The sequence below is a fragment of the Sus scrofa genome, chromosome Y (genome assembly GCF_054392235.1).
Source record: "Sus scrofa isolate SSC_HxYL_T2T_F1_AM1 chromosome Y, Sscrofa_HxYL_maternal_Yorkshire_Landrace_v2.0, whole genome shotgun sequence".
Taxonomy (NCBI): Eukaryota; Metazoa; Chordata; class Mammalia; order Artiodactyla; family Suidae; genus Sus; species Sus scrofa.
The window spans coordinates 9,014,748-9,042,334 of record NC_139402.1 but is presented as its reverse complement, the minus strand read 5'-3'; the positions used below and the strand labels follow the sequence as shown (position 1 = coordinate 9,042,334).

Genomic DNA, 27,587 nt, shown 5'->3' with positions numbered 1-27,587 from the left:
CCACAACGGACAGTTTAAATTTGTGTAATAGCACCAAATCAAGCCTTTCAAATTCCTAGCTATTGTATGAGAGCAGACTGACAGCATTGAATCATTCTTGGGATTGCTGTTTCTTCTTCTGAGTTTACATATCTTCAGTGTACAGGGCTACTGACAGACTCTTCATCTGTCCTAGGTCAAGGGAAGGCAAACTAGAGCCAGTGAGTCCTAACATCTTTGCCCACTGTTTTTGTAAATAAAGTTTTACTGGTACACAGTTACCCCCCCCCTTCCTTCCTGCACTGAGTATGGCTGCATCTGAGCTGCAGTAATGGAATTGGGTAGTTGTGACAAAGATTATGGATTACTATATGGGTTATGTTTGCGGGTGTTGGCTCTGTGTGTGCCAAACTGTATCATTTGCAGGAGATTCTGTGTATGTCAAACTGTATCATTTGTAGGAGATTTCAGATGCTACAGTTACAACTTTGGAGGATCTTTCTGACTCTAATATATTTACCAGGCTCTATCCTCACTGTACACATTAACATATGTCTGGCATATGTGAACAAGTCTTTCATTTTGCAGCTGATCAAAGGTTTGCTTTGATCAAGGGATTTTCCACCCAAGTCTTCCTTGAGTTACAGCCAATAGGATTATTGACTTGGATCCTACTTATATTTTGTTGTTTCTATAATTCATGAATAGAAGCAAATATCAATTCATTCTCCTCTAATGCTTGCTTTTTTATGGACATGCACAGTTTGTATTTATGGCTAGCTTTGCCAGATTCAGCAAATAAAAATATAAGATGCCTCGTTAAAGTTGAAGTTCATATAAATATCAGGTCATTTTTGTAGGAGAAGTATGTCCCAAGAAAATATAATTCAAATTTAACAGGGCATCTTGGGTTTTATCTGGCAACTCTGTGATTTAAATTTATAGCATGTTTGTTTTCAGTGTGGTAGAGCTCTAGGGACGTGCCCCAAGGATGACAAATCGACTTGAAATAAAGAACAGAAAACTCCACATTTACAAATTCACGCCATTGTGTTGATTGCTGCCAGCCCTTTAAGGAACAGATTTATGCTGACAGTAGTCGATTCCTTATTGTAAAGGAATTGTGCTGCAACCTTGATTGGTTAAATATTTTACACACTTACGGGAAGAAGCCCATGTCCAGAGGTAGGAAATTAATGTTGAGTTCGGCACTTCATAAATATCCACCCCATGGCCTCTGGATGGTAGGTACAGGTGGAAGCAAAAGCCAGAGATTTAGGAGAGGGCTGCAAAGGAAAACACAACTCTTAGGTTGCAGCTGCAATTATTTCACACACACGTTTTTTTTTTTTGCTGGCACAACTAGGTTCTGTATCTCCGGGTTTTTTTAAATCTCCTTTCTAAATCTGAGTGTTCTACCCTGTGTTCTTATCAGGACACTCTCCTAGAAATCCTAAGGGGAAAAACCCTCAGAATTTACCGTGAACACATGTTAGTGGTGCAGGAATGAGTGAATGCGGCCTCGGCACGGGCTCCTTGTTCCTCATGAAGGGTGAGTCGTCGGCTTCATGTCAGGGAGGGATCCTGCTTTGAGAAGAGCATCTGGGCTTCTGTCTCACCTGACCTCTCACCTGTCCCCAGAACCTGATGTACTGAGACTGTGGGTTTCCGCCTGATGTTAGCGAATGCTGTTTTTGAGCGTATGTATTTGTCCATTCACGTATGGTAGCAGCTGTAACGTCCCACTCGTAAAAATCCTCTTACAGACTATAAACCCTGCTCTGAAATGTTTTGCTTGGGGCTCTGCTTTAGCAACTTGATGGGAATGTCACATCTAAGTCCATTCATTTGGTTAACAGCGAGTTGACCTTGAAATAACAGGGTCCTTGACCTCCCAAGCCTTCGGTGCGCCTCAGTTTTCAAGTTGCATTCCTTGAGAGCAAACTTGCGTTTTGAAGGAGTGAACGTGAGGTTGTGGCTGAGGCCCTGATGAGAAGGTGACTCAGAGGAACCAGAGGTGACCATTGCCCAGCCCCATCCTTCCACCCTCTCAGTCTTTCCACTACCTGCTCTTTCAGCTCGTGGGGTATAGCTATCCTTCCTAAGTAGCATGACACCCTCACTTTTATACTGATCCTATTACTTTCACAAATGATAGGCAATGGCTTGATTAAATTATCTTTAGAATCAAAATAACTGATTATAGATACTATTATTACAGTTACTCATGGAATCAGCTCAGCAAAGGAGGACTGAGTGAGTTTCATGGAGGCTCTGCTTTATTTATCTCGGAATAATTTGTGCACACAACAGTCTTATCAGATAAGATGCTCCAGTGGGTGATTTCAGGGAACTTGGGCCAAAAGCTCTCCCAAGGGTTTGCATACAGTTTTAATAATATTCAACTAAACACATCATCAGATGTTTCTCATATGATTTCAAAAGTCCCATATGGTGAGCAATGCCTGCCAGATTTCTCTGTTTTGATAAACAGAATGACATTTATTTAAACAGTTCTGAAAAATATCTTCTTTCTCTCCTTTAGACTCAGGAGACTTAATGCCGTCTCTGTTTTAGGCAATAAAATGCCACACTGCCTATCCTATCAATGATTCTGAGTTGATCCCTCGGGTGTCATTCTGGAGTGACCCCAAGTCCACTAGCCTTCAACGATTTAAGGGTTTTAAACCAAGGATGGATGGTGGCAGGTGTCTGGCCTCAGTGAATTGCTTGGCATTGATTTTTTTCCCAAAGTGGATTTGTTATTTGTTGCCCGTGAAACTCGGTTTTCTCTAAAGGGGGTGTTGGTTTCACCACATGACCCTCAGTGTATTTATCATCAATTCCAATAATAGAAATTCAAGCAGAATGGCTGAAACAAGCACATAGGAAAATGACTGAATTCTTTTGACGTCGTTATGTAATGTTGACAAATTTTCTACACTGTGGGTCACTGCACCGTGGGTCACTGCACCCACTCTTTGGACAGCAAGGAAATCTAATTGAACCGAAAGTCCCCGTCCTTGAAACATGGGCTGCTTTGCTTTGTTTGGCTTTTTTCCTGTCAGCCTTCCCCATTTCTGAGGTTTGCTTTGACAGCTCTGAAGTTTGGGTTCTATAGAAGAATATATACAAAGTAAGGAAATAATTAGGTGGTGTGTTATGTGTTCATCCTGAAAACCCCAGCTTGGTTCTCATTGTTTACCCCTGTCCTTTGCTGCTCACGGGGCAGTTAACAAGTCCATACGTATGGGCAAAGGGCTGGAGAGACAGGTTACTGTCTGCAGCTCTGCTTCTCCTCTCGTTCCACCGTGGGGATCAGCGTGCGGTTAGATGGAGAGCAACTCTGTGGAAGTTAGATCCCAGGGCTATCAACCAATTAGATCCCACACAAAGCCCTGAGACATCAGAAGCATCGTGAGCTGTTTCTGATCGTGGAGGGACGTCTCCACACCATTTACTTGCTAAGAAACGTGGCAAGGCCTCCATACCATGGGGTGAGAATGCCCAGGTTTGGAAAAATGGGGATTCATCCTGCAGCGGCCAAGGCCAGTCCAGACAGCGAGCTCTCTCATTGGTGCCCCTTGAAACATGTTTCCACCCTGTTTCCATGCCAGGAGTTTCCGAGATGGTCACAGGATGTTCTGCATTCTCTTTGGCTTCACTTTTGTGCACCTGGGTTCTCACAGGTTCATTTCAGGATTTGACATTCGTATTGGCTTCATATTTATCTGTATCATTTCTATGTCTTTGAGTAATAACGTTTAAACAAGGCGACGAAGTCCTTATGCGATGCTTCGTCATAATAACACTGATTTTCTCTTGAACCACTTGCTTCTTTAGGCTTTTACCAATCCATTCTTCCCCACCTTTATACAGCTCTCAAGGATTACGGTGAAGCTTTCTTTCTCAATACTCAAAATGTCTTTTCAAAAACATCATGGTGTGTTTTGACAAAAGGGCCTGCCTCAGGTAGCTTTGGGTAATTACTATGATAAAGACTCATCTCACCAAGATGCTTTCCACACTCATATGATGAGGTGAATTGTGAAAATAGACCAAAACATATTTTCAGAGAAATACAGGCAAGTCCATCTGCGAACGGAGACAGAACACTTCTGTTTTGAAATTGCAGAATAAGATGCTATTTTTATTTGAGATTAGGGAGAGGGAGAAAATGCCGATATTGCTTTTGCATTAGACAAACTTTGACTATGGAATCTAGAAATTTTTGATAGAAAGGCTTGGTCTCTGACCCCAAAATTTCACTGCTGAAGAATCAGACACATACATTATCTGGGATCAGGCGGAGGTGAGCGTTCTGCTTTTTCTAGAATGAACTGACAGAAATGGCTTTCAGGTGGTATCTGTTAATCAGCCCTCTACCTGACAGGTACCCGGTTGCTTCTTGCAATGCCATCATTTGTTTCATTTCCCAACTGCTGGAAAACTGGCATGCTGTTGTGGAGAAACGAATGATTCAGTTTAAACATAACGTAAGAAGGCTGATCGCCTATATTTTGTAGACTGAGACTGAGAAAGATCCCTTTGAGTAATTTCATAAGGAAAGACCAACTCCGTAGAAAAAGGAGCCTTTATTATAAAAACACAACTCAAAAACAAATGAAAAAAATAACAATGTGAACTAAAAGTGGAAGAAAACGGTAGGAAATAATTCAGATAATCTCCACATGTAAACACATATTTTTATAATAAAACATCTCACTCGCTTGCTGAATGCATATATCTGAATATGTTGCACAGAAAATGTTTTGCAAATTTATGAAAATGAGTAGTGGAAAAGAACTTCCTGCTTGCAGTAATTTCTGGCTCACCTTTGTGGTAAGTTTTTTTTTTTTTTTTTTTTTTTGTAACATGAATAACAGACCTATTGTTCTTGTTGTCAAAGGCAGTCAATTTTTAGACAATCTTCCCAATACGGATAGGATATTGCATGAGGTTTTACTCTTCTCTATCGAAGACTTGTTCTACTTAATGCCTGAAACACTGCCACAGAGCTCTCACAGAAACCAATGTGAAAAACGTATAATGAAGTTGCAATCCTTCTATAGTCCAGTGATTCTTGGTAACAAAAATATTTACAAGCCTAACTGCAGTTTAAAACAAGCAGTCGCAAAGGAGAGAGAAATAAAAATCCTATGTTTTATTGCCTCTTCAAATAGCCTTACTTGCAAAGACCATCATGCCAGGGCACATGAACCCAGCTGATCTTGACATAATCTGGAGTTGGGTGAGTCCATTGGCCATCAGCAAGTCAACTGTACTGCAAGGAGAAGGAAGACCCCTGGGGTTCCTATAGCCAGCTTGACTGAGAAGGATGAGCTGGGAACTAATCAATGTTTTTTGAAGAAGCAATGGCAAAGGTCTTCCACTTGGTACCTTTCAGTCTTTGCTTGGAAAACAACGATAGGTCATGTACTTGTATGTAGGAGAATAAATTTGGTGTTTACTTTGTAAGAGATCCAGGCAATGAATAAGTGGCACTGCCAGTCCTTAGACTCTGTAGAGTCTTTGTATGGGGCAGAATTTTGAGAGAAGCCCTGTAAGTCACCCATATCAGACACAGGCAAGCCAGTGACTGGATATGCCTATAAACCTAGAACTCCTCTTTGAAGCCCCTGAGACACACCTCCTCACTACCTGCCAGCTTATCAGAGTCTTGGCATCACTGTAGTGTACCACCCTCCTGTTACTGCTGAGGAATGTGGCTAGTATTAAGGCCTGAAGATGAGTTTAACTTCCTTTTCTTTAACTGAAAATAGTAAGCATGTTATGTAAATTAATGGGCTCTCCTGCATCATGGGAACTTCTCTTGTAATAGCTCTTGGAGAGTAAGAACTGGAGAAGAATCATAATTCAGTCTCTTTGCGGCTACAAGGATTACAGTGATACTTCTTGACATCTTGTTGGCTTGTAAGTGGACCTCCTCCCAGAATGCAGTGCGCACGAGGACACTTATTTGTCATAGCATCTTTGACACGTGAAATCCCGCCGTTAGGCTATAAATAAAAACAGCTGTGCAGTCTTCAGACATGTTACATAAACTGAAGATGTGTCGAATTTAAAAATGAAACAGCTATTGTGGAATTAAACCTCTCCAGCTTTTCAGTATCATTACAGACAGCTTAATAATGCATTTCAGACTAACTGTGGCTTTTCCAAACTAAAACCAGAGGCTTCCAACTTTAATCTACAAAATTATTTTTGTTGGGGATCCTTTCCTACTATTGTTATGAAACAAAAAGCAAAACCAAATATAGATAAAAATTATCTGTGAATAAGATTATTAAATTATATACTTGATTAGAGCTATTCTGAAGATCACAAATCAAATGAGATTGAGAATACTTTATAGCTACTGAAAAAGCAAAGTTGAAAATGTTAAACAGTCTATCATCATTTAAATAGAAGCCATTTATTATTCAGAGCTCTCTACTAGATGCCATAAATATTTTATAAATGGTGCATCCCAGCCTAATCTCCTGAGGGTTTAGCATTGCTCTCTTAAAAATCTGGATGAGCTGAGTGTCATTCAAATACAAAATGGAAATAGAGATAAGTCATGAAAACCATTTTAAAAATGGTTTATGGTGGAGGAAGGAGAAACCCTTTAATCCAATAAAGGAATATTGCAGCATAATATATATTTCTCTAATAAAGACCAGAAAGAAGATTATAGTCCAGGACCTCATAACTTCACCGGACGTTAAGGTTAAATTAGTCATCCCAGACTCTTGAATTTCAGAGAAACTCCAGGAACTTTATTATGTTGCCTAAAATCGCACTGCTAATTAGCATCAGACTCAAAACTAGTGTCTTGGTTCTACACCTGATTGGTTGTACTGAAATATCAGAATATTTACATTTTAGTGTGAACGTTTCCAAAGATTTCCAATGATCGACCTAAGAATGTTCCCAGTTGGGTTCCTGAAAATACCCCAAGTTGCCTTTTGCGGGTAATGTCCTTATATTTTCATCTTAGATGCATTTTCTTTATCGAATTGACCCCTTATACTGAGTAGTCCCAGGTACAGTGGGAATGGTAAGCAGGAGAACTGGGAACTTGGGATGTGTCTGCTGGGAGAGAAGTTACAAAACTCTGCAGCATTTGCAGAGAAAGGGACTCTCGTTTTGCCCTTAAGACCGCAGCTCCTGATGGAATCCATATACACACAGAGAAATGCTGCCAGAGATTTTTCTCAGACAGTGGATGGTGAGGCTGTTGGAAGCATTTTGTTCTCTTATGGACATTGAAGATGGTAAAGGTAGATCCTCCGTCTCCTGTGGGTTTCCTGCATCACCAGTCCCCGTGCGTATGTGCCCCAACCCCTGTCTAGTTGAGCCCCAAGTGTATCTTTGATTGAATGTCTCTCAGCTCTGAGAAAATTGACCGGAAGTGGGAAACATTCACGATTTATCTAGACAAGATGTCAATGGTTGGGTTATGGTAACCGAGGATGCCTGTATGACAATTGTCTGTAGATGGCTATGCACAAAGGTAAAATTAATTCCAGCCACATTACATACATACATACTCTAAGCCAACAAAAATAGACATTAAGGAAAGATTTTACATTTTTTTTTCATATTAAGGCTAAACTATAGAGGTAATTCTACTGATAGCATAAAATGCACATATTTAAGCCCTTAGGTATTTGAGCCAGGGAGTGTGCCTAACACAAGAATGAAGAAGTACTAGGGTGGAGTTCCTGCAGTAGTGCAGTGAGTTAAGAATCCCAAATGCAGCAGCTCGGGTCGCTGCAGAGGTATGGAGTCCATCTCTGGCCCAGCAGTGGAGTTGGTTAAAAGATCTGGCACTGCCGCAGCTGAGGCTTAGGTTGCATCTGTGGCTCAGATTCAGTCCCTAGCCTGGGAACTTCTATATGCTACGGGTGCACCCATAAAATAAAAATCAATTTTAAAAAATAAGTACTGGAGTTCCTGTCATGGCTCAGCAGTGATAATCCTGACTAGTATATGTGAACACACAGATTCAATCCCTGGCCTTGCTCATTGGGTTAAAGATCCATTGTTGCCCTGAGCTGTGGTGTAGGTCGCAGATGCAACTTGGATCCCACTTTGCTGTGGCTGTGGTGTAGGCCAGTAGCTATAGCTCCGATTCCACCCCTAGGCTGTGAACTTCCATAAGCTGTGGGTACGGCCCTAAAAACACAAAAAATAAAAAAAGAAGTGCTAATGCATTACTTCTCTTCATAATTGTCCTGTCAAGCATTATAGCACGCTTATAAGTGTCATCTTTACTATCAGGATTGATTTTATCCAAAGCCTTCAGGTAGATCAAATAGATGGCATTGTTTATTCCTTTTCTTCATTCATGTTTGCTGAGGGCTGAGGCAGGCACTGAAGACGTACAGAGATGAAAGTCTTTTTCCCACGTGGTACAGTCCGTTAAAACCAGGAACATGATGTCTCGTAAACCATAAAAAGGTGACAAATACTCCCTTTGAGCACTCTTTTGATGTCCTGAAAGCTAATGTGATCAGCCTCTGCTAGTCAACTAAACAAACCATTTGGTCCAGGATAGAAGGCTCAGCAGGGATAATCAAGTGGCATGGGCCGGCCAGGTTGAGAGGGGAATAGGATTCCAGGATCAGCGATTCTAACCTTCTGCAAGGCTCAGGAGACCATTCTGGTGGAGAATGTCTTCTTTAAAAAGAAAATCTGCTGGGAAAGGCAACACGGCCCACTCCCCGGAAAGGGAGAAGAAAGTCATGGAACTAGTTTAGCAACTGCCAAGATGGAGTCATCAAATATTTGATTAGAAGAGATTCCCACTTCTGGGCTTGAATTCATCACAATGATATACCAATACAGTTATGGTATTGGGGACTAGCAGGTGGTCTTTGAAGAGGACACAAGAAGGATGAACAGTATCCCTTCCCGGTCTGTTTCTTTCCACCGCCAGGCCTTCTAGAAGCCAACCTGAGGCGAGGGCATCCCACGGAAGCAGTGGTGAGTGGAGGTATGACTTTATCCATCTCGGTGATTGCTTTAGTTGTTATTTCTGTTCTTTATGTTTTGCCGTTTAGGGCCACACCTGCAGCATATGGACGTTCCCAGGCTAGGGGTCGAATTGGAGCTGCAGTTGCCTGCCTACACCACAGCCACAGCAACACGGGATCCAAGCCACATCTGTGACCTACACCACAGCTCTTCTCCTGTTCTCTCTGCACCAAACCTGCTCTCTCTAGGGCCTCGGAGGACAGGCCCATTTTCCATTCATGCATCTTCTAGTCTTTTCCTGGCTTCATATCTCTGAAACATTGGCAATGAATCAGTAGGTTATTTGCAACAATGCATGTTTCTTTTTCTCACCCAGGAATAAAAGATACCGACACCCCGGGGGAGGCACTCACGACATCGTGTCCTGTGGTAGAAAGCTGGAAGCTGTTACAGCCCCAAGGACAGGTCCTGGGACTGACTCATCAACTGGGCTTAGAAAAGCCCATCTTGGGTTCATTCACATTGCTGATTTATTGTGTACATTTTGGTCTTATGTGTTAGGCCAAAGTGGATTTTTTTGCTTTCTGCCATTGTCTTCTGGTTTATATTTTCTACATAGGCAAATGGTTTTTGAAGGTTGCGTGCATACTCCCATGTTGACTTGGCTTAGACTTTCAGTGTTTTATCAAGAATCATGAGATCTCCATAGACATAGAGGACAGACCCGTGTTTGCCAAGGGGGAAAGTGAGGGTGTGGGATGAACGAGGAGTTTGGGGTTAGTAGATGCAAACTTTGACAGTTAGAGTGGATAAGCCATGAGGATCTACTGTACAGCACAGGGAACTCTTATCTAATCTCCTGGACTAGACCAAGAAGGAAGATAATATTGGAAAAGGAATGTCTATACATGTATGACTGGGTCACTTTACTGTACAGCAGAAATTGACACAATGTTGTAAATCAACTACAATTAAAAAAAAAGGACAAATGAAAGAATCTTGAGGAAGAGGATGGGGGGAAAGAATTGTGGGGTCTGAAGCTTGAAGACAAAAACTGAGTCTAAAGACACACAGGGTATTTTATTATGTATCTTTTAAAAAATACACTCTAAAATATATTCTCTCTTCCTATAGAGAGCATTCATGGGGCCACCACAGACCTGAGAAAATGCTTAAAATGAATTTTAAAGGGAAAAAAATTCAATCTGAGAGTCATCTGGAAAAAATGAAGGTGGGGTGAGAAATGGATTTATTGTGTTGTTAAGATTTTTTTTCCCCTAAAATAAGAGGGCCTATCACGGCTAGTCTGAAGGCTGATGTCAGAAATAATTAAGAGGCATCTAGGAATATCCCTTGGATCTGGGGAGAAATTGACATTTACAGGTTTGGCGACGCTCACCATTTCCCTTCAGCCAGAAGACAACGTGACGTTAATTTTCCAATTTACTTAAATAAACTAAAGGGACAGGTGATCCAGGGCTGTTGTCTAAGAATGAGCACTCAGTTTGGAAGCGTTAATGGGGTAAACCAGAGAACATTACTTTACAATGTCAGTGACTTTGTAAATCATAAGGTGGTGATTTTTCTTATCACAAGAAGCCTTTCCATTATCTAACAGTCCACCCTGAGTTCTGGGTTTCTAGCATCAAGGTAAGCAGCTGATGGGAAAGTCCATAAACTAAGTTAAGAACGTACCTTAATTTTAACACGTTGGCTCCTGAAGTTGCTACTTTCTTTATGACCAGAGTTTGGGAAGATACACCTTATGTGTGAAACAACGTTCAGATTTTTAAAATATCTCTATACTGAATGGAATAAGTATTTTTGACTGTTCAAGGGATTGGGACCATTCTGAAGTTTTAAAAGTTTTTCTCATCTTCCAGTGGGCTGGATAATCTTTCTTCTCACATATTTAAACCATAGTGTAAGCTTGTGATTAATTCAAAATCGAATGGTGATTATCCATCACTTTTTTATGATTGTTATTGTTTCCATGGTAGTTGATTTATAGTGTTCTGTCAATTTCTACTGCACAGCATAGTGACCCAGCTTTATATATATATACATACACACATACATACACATTCTTTTTCTCACATCATCTTCCACCATGTTCCATCACAAGTGACTGGATATAGTTCCCTGTGCTATACAGCAGGATCTCAGTGCTTCTCCATTCCCAAGGCAATGGTTTGCATTTGTTTACCCCAGACTCCCAGTCCATCCCACTCCCTCCCACTTCCCCTTGGCAACCACAACTCTGTTCTCCAAGTCCATGAGTTTCTTTTCTGTGGAAAAGTTCATTTGTGTCATATATTAGACTCCATAGAGAGGTGATAGCATATGGTATTTGTCTTTCTCTTTCTGACTTAGTTAACTTACTATGAGGTGCAACTTCCTCAGACCTTCATAAACGAAAGGGCTTGGGTTTTTGTTTGCTTGTTTGGAGCCTGTGTGTGTTGGGGGGGGGGTGTTTGTGTGTATGTGTGTGAGTGCGCATGCTTGTGCGCAAGAGAGCACACTGTTTATTTGTGACAGCATGTGTGACATGTCGGCTACCAGGGAAGTTTATTGCAGAATCTCCATGCAGGGTTTTAGGTGGACTGGTCTCAGAGATACCCCCTGCCAAGCTCGTGCCCACATTCCAGACTCTCAGAGGAATAACAAGTCAGCACAAGCCACACTGTGCAAACAATTGAGCCCAGGGAGCCTTTCTTATCAGGAACGGTGGTGACATTTCTCAACTCCACATTCCCAGATGCCCACCAAGGGCTGACCTTGCTCGTGGGGTTTCCTAGGAGGGCCGTCTCGGGTCTGCTATGGAAGACCCATCCTGGCCCTTACACCTGGCCCCTGCTCATTTATACATATACCTGCATCCATCCCCCATCCTGCCTCTCCTTGAATCCTGTGCTCCATCTGTAAGAACTGCTTCCATTCCCTGAGAATACCATGGTCCTGCTTCGCTCTTCACTGCCTCTTACTCTGTCTTCTGCCTGTGATGTCGAGGTGAGGCGTGAAACCGTGAGAAGCTGATCTAAAATACTGCACCGTCACTCCAGACACACAAACGTGGGCTGACTTGACAAAAGGCCGATGTTCTTGTACATTAATGTTTGAAACATTTATTATTATTATTATTATTATTTGCTTTTGAGGGCCACACCCATAGCATATGGAAGTTCCCCGGCTCGGTGTGGAATCAGAGCTGCCGCTGCCGGCCTACACCACAGCCACAGCAATGCAGGATCTGAGCTGTGTCTGCGACCTGCACCACAGCTCATGGCAACGCCAGATCCTTAACCCACTGAGAGAGGTCAGGGATGCAATCTGTGTCCTCAGGTTTGTTTCCACTGACTGAGCCACGACGGGAACTCCTCATCATTATCTTAAAAGGATGAAGTGAAGGGTCGTTATAGAATAACCAGGTACTGCTACCCATTATTAATGTTATGTTTTTCTTCTGATGAATTCAGGAGATTTTCGCATCCTGAAGTGCCACAGTCTTTAGGTTCCTCTTCCCCCTTGCAGTGTGAAAACCAAACATTAGATATTTTTTGTCGTAGTAATGCCTCTCTCTATGGCTATATACATCATTTCTTCTCAGGGATAAATTTCAAAGCAAAACAGAGTAATGGGTGCCTCTTGGCCATCCTTATGGAAAAGTAGAAAATGTCAATTTAAGTCTTTTGCCCATTTTTCCATGAGGTTGTTTGTGTTTTTTTTGCTGTTGAGTTATATGAGTTGTTTGTGTATTTTGGAGATGAAGCCCTTGTCGGTTGCATTGTTTGCAACTATTTTCTCCCATTTCATAGCTTTCTTTCTTTCTTTCTTTTCTTTTCTTTCTTTCTTTCTTTTTTTTTTTTTTTTTTTTTTGCATGATTTCCTTTACTGTGCAAAAGCTTGTAAGTTTGATTAGATCCCATTGGTTTATTTTTGGTTTTATTTCTATTCTTGGTAGACTGACCTAAGAAAACATTGGTGTGGTTGATGTCAGAGAATGTTTTTCTGCCTCTGTTCTCTTCTGGAATTTTATGGTGTCTTGTCTTATGCTTAAGTCTTTAGGCCATTTGGAGTTTGTTTTTGTGCTTGATGTGAGGGTGTGTTCTAGTTTCATTGATTTCCATGCAGCTTTCCCGTTTTCCCAGAACCACTTGCACTAAAGACTGTATTTCTCCCATTTTATATTCTTGCCTCCTCTGTCAAAGATTAATTGACCGTAGGTGTTGGGGTTTATTTCTGGGTTCTCTATTGTGTTCCGTTGATCTGTATGTCTGTTTTTGTACTGGTACCACACTGTCTTGATTACCATAGCTCTGTAATATCATTTGAAGTCTGGGAGAGTTATACCTCCTATTGTTCCCCACCCCCCCTCAGGACTGCTTTGGCAATTCTGGATCTTTTATGGTTCCATATACATTTTTGGATTATTTGTTTTAGTTCTTTGAAACATGTCATGGGTAATTTGATAGGGATTGCACTGAATCTGTAGATTGCTTTGGGTAATACAGCCATTTTTACAATATTACTTCTTCCAATCCAGGAGCATTGGATATTTTTCCATTTCTTTAAATCCTCTTTAATTTCGTTGATTACTGTTTTATATTTCTCACCCTATAAGTCTTTAATCTCCATGGTCACGTTTATTTCTAGGTATTTAATTTTTTTTTGGTGGGATTTTAAAATATTTTTTGGTATTCCTTTCCTAATATTTCATTGTTAGTATTCAGAAATGCAATTGATTTCTGAATGTTTTTCTTGTATCCTACTACTTTGCTGAATCTGTTGATAAGTTCAGGTAGTTTTTGTGTAGAGTCCTTAGGGTTTTCTGTATGTAGTATCATGTCATCTGCATATAGTGACAGTTTTACCTCTTCTCTTCCAATTTGGATACCTTTTATTTCTTTTTCTTGTCTGATTGCCATGGCTAGGACTTCCAATACTATGTGGATTAAAAGTGGTAAGGGTGGGTATCCTGTCTTGTTCCAGATTTTAGTGGGAAGGCTTTCAGCTTGGAAAAAAAAATGTTTTTAGTTTCTCTGGGAAGCACTTAAAAGAATTTTACAGCAGAGAGGACCTAATGAAAATTTGAAAGAGAAATGGAAGCTGATAATCCACGTCTGCTCTACTTAATTCAACAGTCCTGTGATTGTTGGAAGAACCACTTAGTGCAGCAGTTAGTGTTTCAGCTGTCCAAAGGTCCCCTGTCACAGCTAATCATGCATAATAATGTAGAGTGGGGGATCCCAATAAAGTAAATAGCTTCTTTCATGTAAGTCTTCACTCTGCTTCCAATGCTTGGAAATATTGCAGATTTTTTCACAGATGCATGAATAGTGTGAGGCAAAGACATATTGAGGGCATTTGGGAATCCTCCTTTCCTCCTGTCACTTCATCACCAATAAAAGGAAAGAATGTGCCTGGTGCTGTGTGACAAACTCATGTCTTTCTCCTTCCTTCTGACTCAGCTGAAACGCTGTTACATTTTTCATTCTTGCTAGCTTTGGTAGCGTGTGTTTGGGCTAAAAACAGCTGGTCTGAAGAGGAATTACTCTAAGCCATGCCAAGGTCAAAATCGCATTTCCAGGCACTCCTTTTCTCAAGTCTGGTGATGTTGTCAGGCCGCGAGGCTAGTTTCTCAGTGTTCTGTGCTACTTGGGGAAATATACGCATAGTTTCATATGTTTTCATGTTTGTGGGTTTTTTTGTTTTTTCGTTTTTTACCTGCAGCCTGTGCTTAAGATAACTTTATCTTTGTGCTGTGCTCTTTGATAAAGTAAAATGGCAACAAACTGCTTTACCTATAACAGGGAACAGTTGGAATCCCGTGAGTCTGTAAACAGAGTACTGACAGAATAAATTAAATGTCCAAAAAAATGCTGATAGTTTTTAAAAGATCCTTTTATTTTTGGTTTCTGCTTCTTATTAAGAGGTTATAAAATTAGGCATGCTCATTACAGGAAATAAGAATAAATATTTATCCTCTTACTTAAGGAATATTGCTACATATGTGCCATCTGGCAGCTCCAGGAGTAGGAGATGAGTGGGCGTACAAAGAAGCGCCTGGTAAGAGGAGGACCGTGCCAGTGTGCCAGGAGGGGCCCTCTGTTGTGGCAGTGGGTGCATCCACTTCCCCAGGCCAAAGGATCAGGGACATCCTCTCACTTTGTTTCTACATTTCAAAGGTCCAGCATCTTCCACTGAACCAAGAACTAACCCAACAGTAAAGCCATGCACACATGACAGGTGTAAAAATTGCAAAAAGCTAGCGAGTGTATATGGTCTACCTTTGCTAATTATAATCCCATGAGATTATAAATCAGTGAGCCCAGGAGAAGTAACAAAGCATAAATCAACATTTTAGGGATGGGATTTGACCCCAGCTCTGCCTGCCTCTCAGGAAACCCTTTGTCGGTAGAAGACAATGTAAGAGAAAGAGAAATACCATATGATATCACTTATATCTGGAATCTAATATATGGCATGAGTGATCCTTTCCACAGAAAAGAAAATCATGGACTTGCAGGATAGACTTGTCGTTGCCAAGGGGGAGGGGGAGGGGGAGGGAGTGGGGTGGTTGGGGAGCTTGGGGTTAATAGATACAAACTATTGCCTTTGGAACGGATTAGCCATGAGATCCTGCTGTGTGGTGCTGGGAACTATGTCTAGTCACTTATGATAGACCACGATAATGTGCAAAAATAGAATGTGTACGTGTATGTGTAACTGGGACACCATGCTGTACAGTAGAAAAAAAAAGTTGTATTGGGGAAATAACTATTAAAAAATAATAATGATAAAATACATACATCAAAAAAAAGAAGATCCTAAAATGATAGAAAAATAAAAATGAAATGATAAAAAATTCTAGAGAAGAAAAATGGGAGTTGTGAGACTCACGTACCATCTCAGCAGCCACTGCACATGGCTTTGGATGGCTTCACATAAAGGACAGAAGCAGGGCTTTTCATTCTCTGGTCCCTGTTGCTCAGGAAGTAGCTTGCCTTCTTCCGGGGTAGGGGATGCGAAGAGCAGGAAACCACTCGTCCACTCTTCGTGGTGGAGGAAGGGGCGAACAAATAGGCAAGTTCCTCAGGATCAGCCTTGAACCGCCATGGGCTAAGCGTTTGAGCTTTATCATCTCAATCGATCCTTTTAATAGTCTGCAAATTAGGTATGCTTAGTATCTCTATTTTTCAGACGTGAGAACAGAGCTAAGTCCTCTGGAATGAACAGCAAGTAACTGGTAGGGATGGACGTAATTGGTGTTGAAGCACCATGCAGGTCTAGTCTCTGTCCAGACCACACTTTCATCCGCTGATGCATTCACAACTGGGGTCAAAGATTGCTTTATACTTCTCCTTTTCTAGAATGCATCATCTGTTGGTTTTCGCACAAAGGTGAGCTTGTGCTTCTCTCTGTGGTGATTCCATAGCTCTCAGATCTGGTGTTATGGCTGCTGTTTAGTTAACTGTCACCTTAGAGAAGTGTTATTGCATTCATAAGTTTATGCCTGGAACGTAGCATACTCCCAGGCATTTGTAGTGCTCTGTCAACACGGGCTCAAGGAACGATGGATCCACTGAAGGAATAAATGTTGAACAAATATTAATTTTCCATTCTCTGTTTACACACATACTAAAATTAACTTCACCTTGTGAAAACGTCGTCTTGAAATTTATTCAAATGTCCCATATTCTAGGAATTAATCAGAAATCCCCTGTTTTTAGAAGTTCACCCGTGAACAAGTTACCTCTCTCTTGACTGATATCATTTTAAAATCTCAGGTGGGACAAAATCAGACTGTTCAGACTGTTCAGGTTTCTCCAAGGAGCACAGGACATGGAGGCGTCTACTCCCCTGTCTCAGTGCTCAGGCAACACTTGTACCATGTCTTTTAATGCACTTTAAATCACGTCTCCTTACCTGGCCTCCAAGCGTGCCTCATTCAGCAGGTCACTTGGTTATTGTTGTCTTCCACCCTGGATCAATATAAAATATACTAGGTATACATAAACACATAAATTACTGGTGCAAACTTGCAGATTTGTTCCAGGGGTTGAGAGTGAAGAAAATCAATCCTTGTTGAACAGATCAATGCCCCTTCTAGATAGTTTACGTTGCCATTAAAGCACAAAGTTGCCGTGTTTCTTTATCTGTCAGCTACTTATGTCCTGCATGAGCTATTCAGACTTTCTAAATCATATCCGTTGGTCTCTTGCCAAAGGCTTGGCTGCTGTGTGCATATGTCTTTTGTCTTTTTTTGTTGTTGTTGTTGTTGCTATTTCTTGGGCCGCTCCCGCAGCATATGGAGGTTCCCAGGCTAGGGGTTGAATCGGAGCTGTAGCCACCGGCCTACGCCAGAGCCACAGCAACTCGGGATCCGAGCCGCGTCTGCAACCTACACCACAGCTCACGGCAACGCCGGATCGTTAACCCACTGAGCAAGGGCAGGGACCGAACCCGCAACCTCAAGGTTCCTAGTTGGATTCGTTAACCACTGCGCCACGACGGGAACTCCATTTTTTTTGTCTTTTGTCTTTTTTTTTGCTGTGTGCATATGGAATAAACGAGGCACAGCAAAACATCTCACATCTTTCCAGCCATTTGATCAAGTGTACCTGTAAATCTTGACATGCCTCTTAAGACATGTCTAACAAGCACCTGGGGACACAAGGTACACAAATCTCATGTAGAACAATAGAGACGAAACTTGGGGAGGGGAACTTGACGTAGGAAATGTCAGTAGTTAGGGAGAAAAAGCCCTAAACCAAGTCTTGAAATTCTAGTAGAGGGGGACCCCCGTTTGTACACATGTATGTTTCTCTTCCTTTGGGGGAAACTGATGGTGGTAGTTTCCTTTTTAGGGCAGAAGGGAGAGTTCCTGATAGTGGAAGGGGAGAAATACCCAGGAAAAAAAGGAGCACTCTTTCAAGGTACTTCTGTTCCCAACCATGGGAAAGGCCCCCAGTTCTGAGTTGCACTAACCTGTGCTCATTGTTCTCCTGTAGGATACTTGTCAAGGCTGCCTGTTGGGTGAGACCCGTGTCCTTGGGCCCAGGATAATAGAAAGGCATTCAGCATTACTGAATAAATGTGTGTCATAGCTAGTTGCCACCTTTGCGCCTCTGTCTGGATCATCCTATCCTTCACCTGTGTCTCATCAGTACCCTGCATGGATGATCCACATCCTTCAAGAGGAAGGCTCTCTTTTTCTGGCAGGGGGGGCATTCTAGGGCTCTCCCTCCTAACCCCCCAGGGGAAATTTATCTGTCTTTTTTCTTTGTTCTACAACTTGCATGTTGGAAACCTCTGCACACGCCCTTGTTACACACTATTGCTCTGTGTTGCTGCATCTGTTTCTTCTGTGACATGTGGTGTTTGCCTTCCCAGGGCCTAGCACATAGTTTTGTTCAATAAACAGCACATGAATAAGTGGGCTAATGAGTGAGCGAATAAAGATCAAATGTCCTTTACTGCATTTTCTCATTGAAATATGTCCTTGTCCTGTGCCTCTTCAAAAGAAGTGCAAGGAGCATAGGGTTGCCAGATTGAGCAAAACTAAAGTCTTACATACCATCCAACATTTGTGCTCCTTGATATTTACGTCAATGTATGGATGTATTGCATTCGCATGAAAACCTGTGAGCAAATGTTTAAGCAGCTTTATTCCTAATTGCCAAAACTCCTTCATTGGGTTATTGGATAAGACAACCGTGGTACATTCAATGGAACAGTATTCAGCAATGACAAGAAATGAAAGATAGCACCATGGAAAGACATGAAGGAACCTAAAAGCATACTGCTAAGTGAAAGAAGGCAATTTGAAAATGTTACATACTGTATGATTCTAACTCTGTGACAGCCTCAGAAAGATAAAACTATGGAGACAGTAGCAAGACCAGTGGTTGCTAGAGGTTAAGTGTGGCCAGAAATGAATAGTCAGAGCACTGAAGGTGTTTAGGGCAGTGAAACTACTCTGTCTGACACTGTAGCAGTGGACAGAGGTCCTCATACACTTGTCCAAACACATGGGTAACACGGAAAGTAAACCCTAGTGTGAACTGTGGACTCTGGTGATGATTTGGTGTCAGTGTTGGTTCATGGATGGTAACTAATGCCTCATTGGCTAAGGGATGTTGCTAGAGGAAAGGCCATACATGTGTTGGGGGAAGGGTTATGTGCATACGGAAATTCGATGTGTTTCCCCTCACTTTTGCTGTTAACCTAACATAATGCTGAAAAGGAAAGTCTACCCTCCAAATGTAGGGGATCCAACTAAATGTGAATTTCAGATAAACAACAAATACTTTTTTAGTCTAAGTATGTCTCATGCAGTGTGAGTGTGTGTGTGTGTGTGTGTACATGCACACACATGCCAAAGAACCTTAGCATCTTGCTAGGGTTTGCTTTAATAGAGACATCTGTTACATGCCATAAAATCACCATCGCAAAAGTGTACAGTTGGGTGGTTTTAGTGTATTCACGAAGGCATACAGCCATCACCATGTCTAATTTCAGAGTCTTTTCAGCTAGTTTTGGGGGTTTCAAAACAAACCCCGTACCCCCAAACATGTCCTCCCCCCCCCGCCTCCCAGCGACTGACAACCACTGGTCCACTTTCTGTCCCTGTGAAAGGGGACTGGTTGCTGTGTAAGGCCCCCTTGAACTTGGGGATTCCCTGTTTCTGCGTCCTACCTCACAGACCCAAGCAGGCCTTTCCCAAGGGCAAAGGAAGTCTCAGCATATGGAATTACTGTGCCCTTTTTTTTGTTTGTTTTTGCTTTTTATGGCCGCAGGTGCAGCATATGAAAGTTCCCAGGCTAGGGGTCCAGTTGGAGCTACAGCTGCCGGCCTACACCACAGCCACAGCAATGTGGGATCCAAGCCACATCTGTGACCTACACCACAGCTCACAGTGATGCCAGATCCCCGACCCACTGAGCGAGGACAAGGATTGAACCCTCATCCTCATGGATACTAGTTGGATTCATTTCTGCAGTGCCACAAGAGGAACTCCCATGCTGAATTACTGTTAACTCACATTCTGCATTGAAATCACTTAGAAAGGAGGGAGTGGGAGGGATCGGGAGCTTGGGCTTATCAGACACAACTTAGAATAGATTTACAAGGAGATCCTGCTGAGTAGCATTGAGAACTTTGTCTAGATACTCACGTTGCAACAGAAGAAAGGGTGGGGGAAAAAATGTAACTGTAATGTATACATGTAAGGATAACTTGATCTCCTTGCTGTACAGTGGGAAAATTAAAAAAAAAAAAAAAAAAGAAATCACTTAGAAAGCACCATTGTTAACGCTCGTATTGACTTTGTGGTCCTTTCTGTCCAAAGAATCCCTATCTATTCACGGTGTATAAACATCCACTGGTGAGTCTGTGACTTAAAGGAGAATCCAGACAAAATAAATCAATTACATAGAGGAGAATCCTAAAGTCAGAACAGGCAAAACTACATTTTGCTTACAGCCTCCTTCCTGTCTACAGGAAATCTTAGTTTCTATTCTTTTCTGAATATTATGCAGTTGGATAAAAGTCTGCATTTCCTCCTTCCTTCTTTCTTTCCTCCTTACCCTTCTCTTTCCTTCTTCCTCCTCCCTCCCTCTTTCTCTTTCTCTCTTTCTCCTTTTATCTTCCTTTTCCAGACGTGTGATACTGAAAAAGGCAGAGGAAATTCAGACGGTGTTTGCCCTAAGCCCTGTTGGCAGTATAATTGGAGAGGGCGTCCCGGGCACAGTCACAATGAAGAGGTGGCGTCCTGGGCACAGTCACGATGAAGAGGTGGGCAGGTCCCGTTTTCTGTGAGGACAGCCAGGTGGCTCCAGCCCCTCTGCTTCTCTTGCTTTGGCTGAGCACCCGAAATGTGCTACAGTCAATCAGGGATGTGCCTAAGACTTTTGGGATCAGATATGTTTTATGATGGGAGCGTGTTGAGGTTGTGAGGGAGAAATCTGTCTATTATTCCAAATATATCTCATCTGGGTTGTACGTAGCCAGAGGGTAGTCATGTTAAAATTAAAAATGGGTTTGCGTTCTTATAGAATTCAAAACTAACAAAAGCCACGATTGAAAACACGTGACAGTGACAGCAGAAAAAGCTAGTGCTCTTATTTATTTATTTCAAAGCCCTTGTAAGAAGAGGGCTTACATAGCAAAAGCAGAATGCTCTGCAGTGAGATTCACTTTCTTTAATGCTGTTCCTGTGCTTGGGTCTGTCCAGAGGGCTTTATACATATTTGGAGGTGAGGAGAATTTTCTTTTTGTTGTTGTTGTTGTTTTCATGGCCTCACCTGTGCTCTTTGGAAATTCCTGGGCCAGGGATCGAACATGCAGCATGCACCACAGCAGTGACCCAAATCACAGCAGTGACAACACCAGAACCCTAACCTGCTGAGCCACACGGGAACTCCAAGAAGTGCCTATTCTGCACATGTGTAAATGATATGCTCTGAGATGAACTAAAAGCATATTATTGGCCACGAAATTTCACTCACTCCCTTTTTTTCTCAAGGAATTCTCTTTGAAGCTGATGTCACTGGGGACAGTTAGTAGAGTCACCTCATAAACTCTGGAGCAATGTGAGGCTGTAACAGCACCAGCTGTTGTACTGCATAAGTTCCTAGTGGACACTGCCTACGAGGTTCAGGGCCACATGAGGAAGAACCTTGCCTGCAGACCTGTGGGGAAAGTTTCCAAACCACCTAAAGACAGAGCAAGGTGGTTGTGGCCCCATCAACCACAGGGCGTCCTGCATAGTTACAGCAAAGTGAGATGGCCCATGTCACAGAGCCTCAGGACCCCAGCCTGGAACGCCAGGGTCCATGAACAAAGGGCGGAGGGAACATTACCAAGCCACGGGGTCGTGCCAGCACTCAGCAGAGGCGTGCAGTGTTTGCTAGGTGGATAGCCCATTCGCTATGGCCACTGAGGATGCAGGAGCCCCCATGGATGCAGACAGCTGTGACTTACACAGGCAGCGAGAACACGGTCGGCATGGCCTCAGCGCCCCTGACTCTGCTCCCAGGGGCCGGCAGGGAACTCAAGCACGCAGGTGGCAGAGGCCTTGAGCTGTGGGTGGCTGAAATGAGGGGGACAGAGGAGAAATGACTCTCAGGGGGCTGGGACCATGCCTCACAGCAGCTCCTCCCCGGACTTGTCATCCTCAGCTCCTGAAGGAATCATGGGCTCTTGCACCGAGGCATGGGCTGGGGTGTGCTCACATCCGCATGTGAGGGGGACACGCAAGGTGCCAGGGCACCATCGTGGCTGTGCTTCCCTACAGTTGAGTGCTCGGTGTCAGGGGAGGGAGCCTGCCTCCATAACCCACAGCCGGGTCCCCTTGAATCTCTCAGAAGCTCTGGCAGTGCCAGCTGTCCAGGGACTCTCTGGAGCCAGCCTCGGCTTGGAGTATGTTGATGATTGAAAATGAATGAAACCTGGCTACTCAGGCCTGGCGATGACACCTTGGACAATAGGATAAAATTGTTCCTTTGTCTTCTGCCCCCCTCCTCACCCCCACCTCCAGTTCTACATCCTGCATCTATTGCAGTGTTTGTCTGCTAAACACCTGTGACCTTAAGCGTGCCTGGGACCCCACGGTCCCTGATAGGTGTGAGTCCTCAGGATGTCTCTTGCCCTCCTGAGCATCAGTCAGTCACGATGGCCTGTTCCCAAGATGTCCAGAGACAGAGGAAACGGCCGTAACTGGAGATGTGGCTACTGGAGCTTCGATGGCCAGAAAGCCCTTCCTCTCGTGATACCCACGTGTCAGTGCAGACATTTGTCCTCGGCAATTCGTGCTGCCACCTCGAAATGCTCCTGGCTTGTCAGAATTCTCATGCCCTCTTATACTGGGATGTGGAAAGCACGGCGTGCGTAATTGTTAATATTTCCATTCATTCACTTCACCGTTAAACGAGCCGTTCTCAGGTAACCATTACCTGCCAGGCATTGAACTGGGTGGTGAGGCCACAGAGATGAATTTACCGTGTCTCTTCACGTAATTAAAATCGGATGATGGATGACCTGGACGTCTAGGACTGTGATTGTCCCGTACATCAGATTACAGCCTCGTCTACAACGTCTGCAATGGTGATTTATAGCACGTCTTTCTTGGGATAATGAAGGAAACCTATGAAACTAGACCTTATCTGCTAAGCCCACTGAGCGGCTGAGGCACTTGGTTTTCATCTGCGGAGAGTCACAAGCCTGTCACCGTCCACTACTAGCTTCCCTTTCTCGGACCTGCCTTCCAAGAAGACCTTAAAAACCAGAAGAAATATAAGCGCGTCTTTCAGGATGTACCAGAAAAACAGAAACGGTTCTGCGTGTTTAAAACAGAGGAATCTTAATTCTGGAAGGTGGTGGCAGGTGATGGAAGAACGAAACATCCAACAGGGGCAGGAGGACAAAGCAGAGAGCCGCCTCCAGGAGCCTCCCACCACCCCCAGCCCACCCCTGGGCTGAGGAAGGAATTCGGGAAGGAAGCAGTGATTTCCATACCCAAGGGCTTCACCGCCTGGGGCACACTGGAGCCACAGAGGTGCTGGAATCTTAGAAGAGCCCAATGGACACAAGAGCCAGTGCCTCCCACTTGCCAATCCCAGCTGGAAGCCTGCCCTTGGAGAACCTGGGGACCAGCTTAGGGGATCAGCCCCAGGATCAGAGAGGGGGGACAATGCTATGCACTGAATGTGTGTGCCCCGCCCCCACCAACCCTGCCATATTCATACATGAAATACCAGCCCCCAGTGTGATGGTGTTGGGAGACAGAGCCCTTGGAAGTGGTGAGGCCGTGACGGTGAGGCCCACATGTGTGGATGAGCGCCCTTACAGAGGAGACCCCACTGGGCTCCCGGACCCCTCCACCACGTGAGGTTATAGTGAGAAGGCAGCTGTCTCTGAACCCATTCGTGGCCCCTCACCAGGCCCTGAATCTGCCTGCCCTTGATCTTGGACTTCCCATCTCCAGACTGTAAAACGTAAACACTTATCGTTTATGCCTCCCAGGCTTGGGTATGTTGATACAACAGCACGAACAGACACATACAAGACATGGAGCAAAGTGACAAAGCCCTGTGCCTTCTCGAAGCTTACCTTTTAGGGAGACACAAGGACCAGTAAGCATTCTATGTGATTCAGAGTTATATCATACGTTATTGTCATCCTTTACATGATGATGATTTTATGCTGCACTTTTTAGAGTGTAGAAGACGGAGTTCCCGTCATGGCTCAGTGGTTAACAAACCTGACTAGCATCCATGAGGATGTAGGTTTGATCCCTGGCCTCGCTCAGTGGTTAACAATCCAGTGTTGCTGTGAGCTGTGGTGTAGATTGCAGATGTGGCTTGGATCTTGCACTGCTGTGGCTGTGGCGTAGACCAGCAGCGACAGCTCTGATTCGAGCCCTAGCCTGGGAACCTCCATATGCCGCCGGTGCGGCAGAGGGCAGGGTGGGCTGAGGTGAGAGGCTTGCATCTGGGCAAAGATTTGACAGAGTTGAGTGTCGCTTATGTAAAATGCTTCCCTCCTCACCCCCTGGTGAATTTCGGGCAGAGGGAATTGCAGGAACAAAGATCCCAAAGGAAAGCAGGCCAGGAATGTTCTATAATCATTTTTTTTTTTTTAAAGCACGAAAGAGGAGTTCCCGCTGTGGCTCAGCAGATTAAGGACGTGACATTGTCTCTGTGAGGATGTGGGTTCAATTCCTCGCCTTGCTTAGTGGGTTAAGGTCCCGGCATTGCTGTAAGGTGCAGTGTAGGTCACAGATGTGGCTTGGATCCAGTGTGGCCATGTCTGTGGTGTATACTTGCAGCTGCAGCTCTGATGTGACCCCTGGCCACAGCCATAAGGGAAAAAAGTATATATATATATTTTTTTTGATGAGAGGGGAGATCACACACCTTGGAGAGAAGTATGGGCAGTTGTAATGTGGAATCCTACCCTCAATTTGGCCCAACTGGTGTAAATCATGTCAGCGTAACAGCAGGATTTGTGTATTAGAAAATAATACTTTATCTGCAAACATGAGAACAAGTCACCTAATATGCTATAAATATTTATTAAGTTCTTGTTCTGTGTCAAGCGTGGCAAATTTGATAGGGAAAAAAAAAACCCTGCTTTCATGGAGATTACATTCTAATTACAGAGGAAAAGCAAACACATAAATAGCATAAGTAAATAAATATACAAATCAAGAATACAATTTCAGGCAGAGATAAGCGTTAGGAAGAAAAATGAAGCAGGGTCTGGTGAGGGATTGGAGACGGAGACTGGTGACTAGAGATGGAGAAATCAGAACATGACAAAAACCCATCTTTCTTGGCGTGTTACAATCCACTTTACAGCCTTTTTTGGGGGGTGACGGTGATGGCAGGGAAATAAAAATCAACTTGTATCCTGTGTTTTATGTATTGAGAACTTTGAGGAAATTAGCCATTTCTTGTGTAATGACATTCAAAATGCAGTTCTCATAAAGACTAGGGGTATTGCTGCTGGAATTTACAGAATTCCTTTCCTGGCAGCAAAGAGTGTGATGGTGACACTTGAGCAGGGGGTACTGGAGGATGCAGAGTTGATGGGGTGTAAAGATGTCTTTGGCACCAGGGAGAGCATTTGTCATCTTCTGCAAAAGGAACAGGCTTGAAGGACAGTGAGATATGTGTGGAGGCTGGAGCAGACAGAACAGGTGATATCACAAGATCATAGAGGGAGGCAGGGCAAATCAGGAAGGGCTGGAGGACAGGAAAAGAGATTGGGCTGAATCTGCAGGAGACAGGAAACCCTGGGGGCTGGAGAGGAGGGGTGGGCTGTCTCCTTTGTGCTCCGAGAGCTCAGTCTGCCAGCATTGGTCAGCGGCGTGAAGGGCGGGTGTGAAGGACACCCAGCTGATGACTGTCGCAGTAGTGAGCAGAAAACAGCAGTGTCACAGGGGGTGTCACAGACCCTCAGATGTGGAGGAGGTTCATCAGGGACTGTGTGCCATGATATTGTTGGTGAAACTGCAGTGAGCATGTACCGGCTGGAGGCAAGCCCAGTGGTCCCATCACATGAAGAATGCCATTTACCCCACACTTGGTCTGGGCTTTATATCAGGGGTTGGCACACTTGTTCCATAAAGGGCCGGGCCGTCCATCTTCTAAGCTTGGGAGATTGTGAGGTTCCTATGACAAGGACTCAGTGCAGTCTGAGCAATATGAAAGCTGCCTTGGATAATATGCAAATGAGTGGGAGTGGCTGTGTTCCAATAAAACAGGGGGAGGTGGGATTTGGCCCCTGGGCAATAATGAGCTGACGCTTGTTTTCGCATCACTGGACCACCTGGAAAATGTCCTGGCCTCCTGGTCTACGCTGGCCATCCATGTGTCCATGGACCCACGCTTCTAGACATTTTGCAGCGGCTAGTATCCCCCTACTCTTCTGAGCAGTTCACTGAAATAATGTCATTGTCCTCAGTGTTTACTTTTGACTTAAAAACCTTTTACTTCTGTGTAAGATGTTAATGCTAGCCTTTCAATATATGTTATCACACATGAAGCTATGGGTGAAATTACTCTGCCTCCCAATTACTTTCTTCCTTTCTTTAAATTCTTTTGTTCATGTTTGGTGTCTAGATGAATGGTCTATGGCAAAACGCATGGACTTTGGAGTGGCTGGACCTGGGTTTGGATCATAGCAGCATACTTATCACTGTGATTAAGCAAATGGCTTTATTTCTCTGAAAATTTCCTCATCTGTGAGACTCAGATAATGATATTTCCTCTGGTTAATTTTTTTATTTTTTTATTTTTTAAAATTACTCAATGAATTGTATTGCATTTAAAGTTGTGCAATGATCATCACGACTCTATTTTATAGCATTTCCATTCCAAACCCCCAGCCCACTCCCCCCACTCCCCAACCTGTCTGTCTCCTTTGGAAACCATAAGTTTTTCAAAGTCTGTGAGTTAATATCTGTTCTGCAAAGAAGTTCATTGTGTCCTTTTTTTAGATTCCACATGTCAGTGATAGAATTTCAAATTGGTGTCTCGCTGTCTGACTAACTTCACGTAGCATGATAATTTCTAGGTCCATCCATGTTGCTGCACATCAGCCTGGTTGATATTAAATGATAATCCTTAGGCACTAAAGTACCAGGCACTGCAACACTTAGCATTTCTTTTGAACACATATCAAGTCAAATCAGAAGGCACTTGAACCCATTAGAAAATGCAAAGTTTTGTGAAACCTCCAGATGATGGTTTCCTGTCTTCTAGTATTTTCATAAAATCTCAGTGACCTTTTAATTTGACTGTTTATGAGCATTATGCCAATGAAGTGCATAAAACATATGTTTAGAAGAGATATTCCACTAACTTTTATTTTAGGGGAGACAAGATGTAGGGCAGGGAAACCCCTTCTAAATTTCTATTAACCTGTCGCACCAATATATGGTGGCAGCAATGGAGAAGAGGCTTATAAGGATGGAGATTTTTAATACAGTGAGGTGGGCGACAGCCACAAATGCAAAATGTTTTATGATGCTTCATAAAAGGGTACAAAGACGGATCTCACATTTTGCAGCTATAAGCATACCCATTATAAGAGCATCATAAAAAGCACCGTGTATT

General features: G+C 43.3%; 1 protein-coding gene across 5 annotated transcripts in view; it reads left to right on the top strand.

Moving 5' to 3' along the window:
- LOC106506885 (uncharacterized) overlaps positions 1–27,587 on the top strand; it is a 545,630-nt gene that overhangs the window by 503,762 nt on the left and 14,281 nt on the right. Inside the window, exon 4 of one of the 5 annotated variants that reach the window (XR_014836078.1) lies at positions 8,927–10,195. The exons of the other annotated variants lie outside the window; for them this stretch is intronic. The gene's annotated coding sequence lies outside the window, so the exon portion shown is untranslated. The remainder of the gene's footprint in view (positions 1–8,926; positions 10,196–27,587) is intronic. 5 annotated transcript variants of the gene reach the window in all.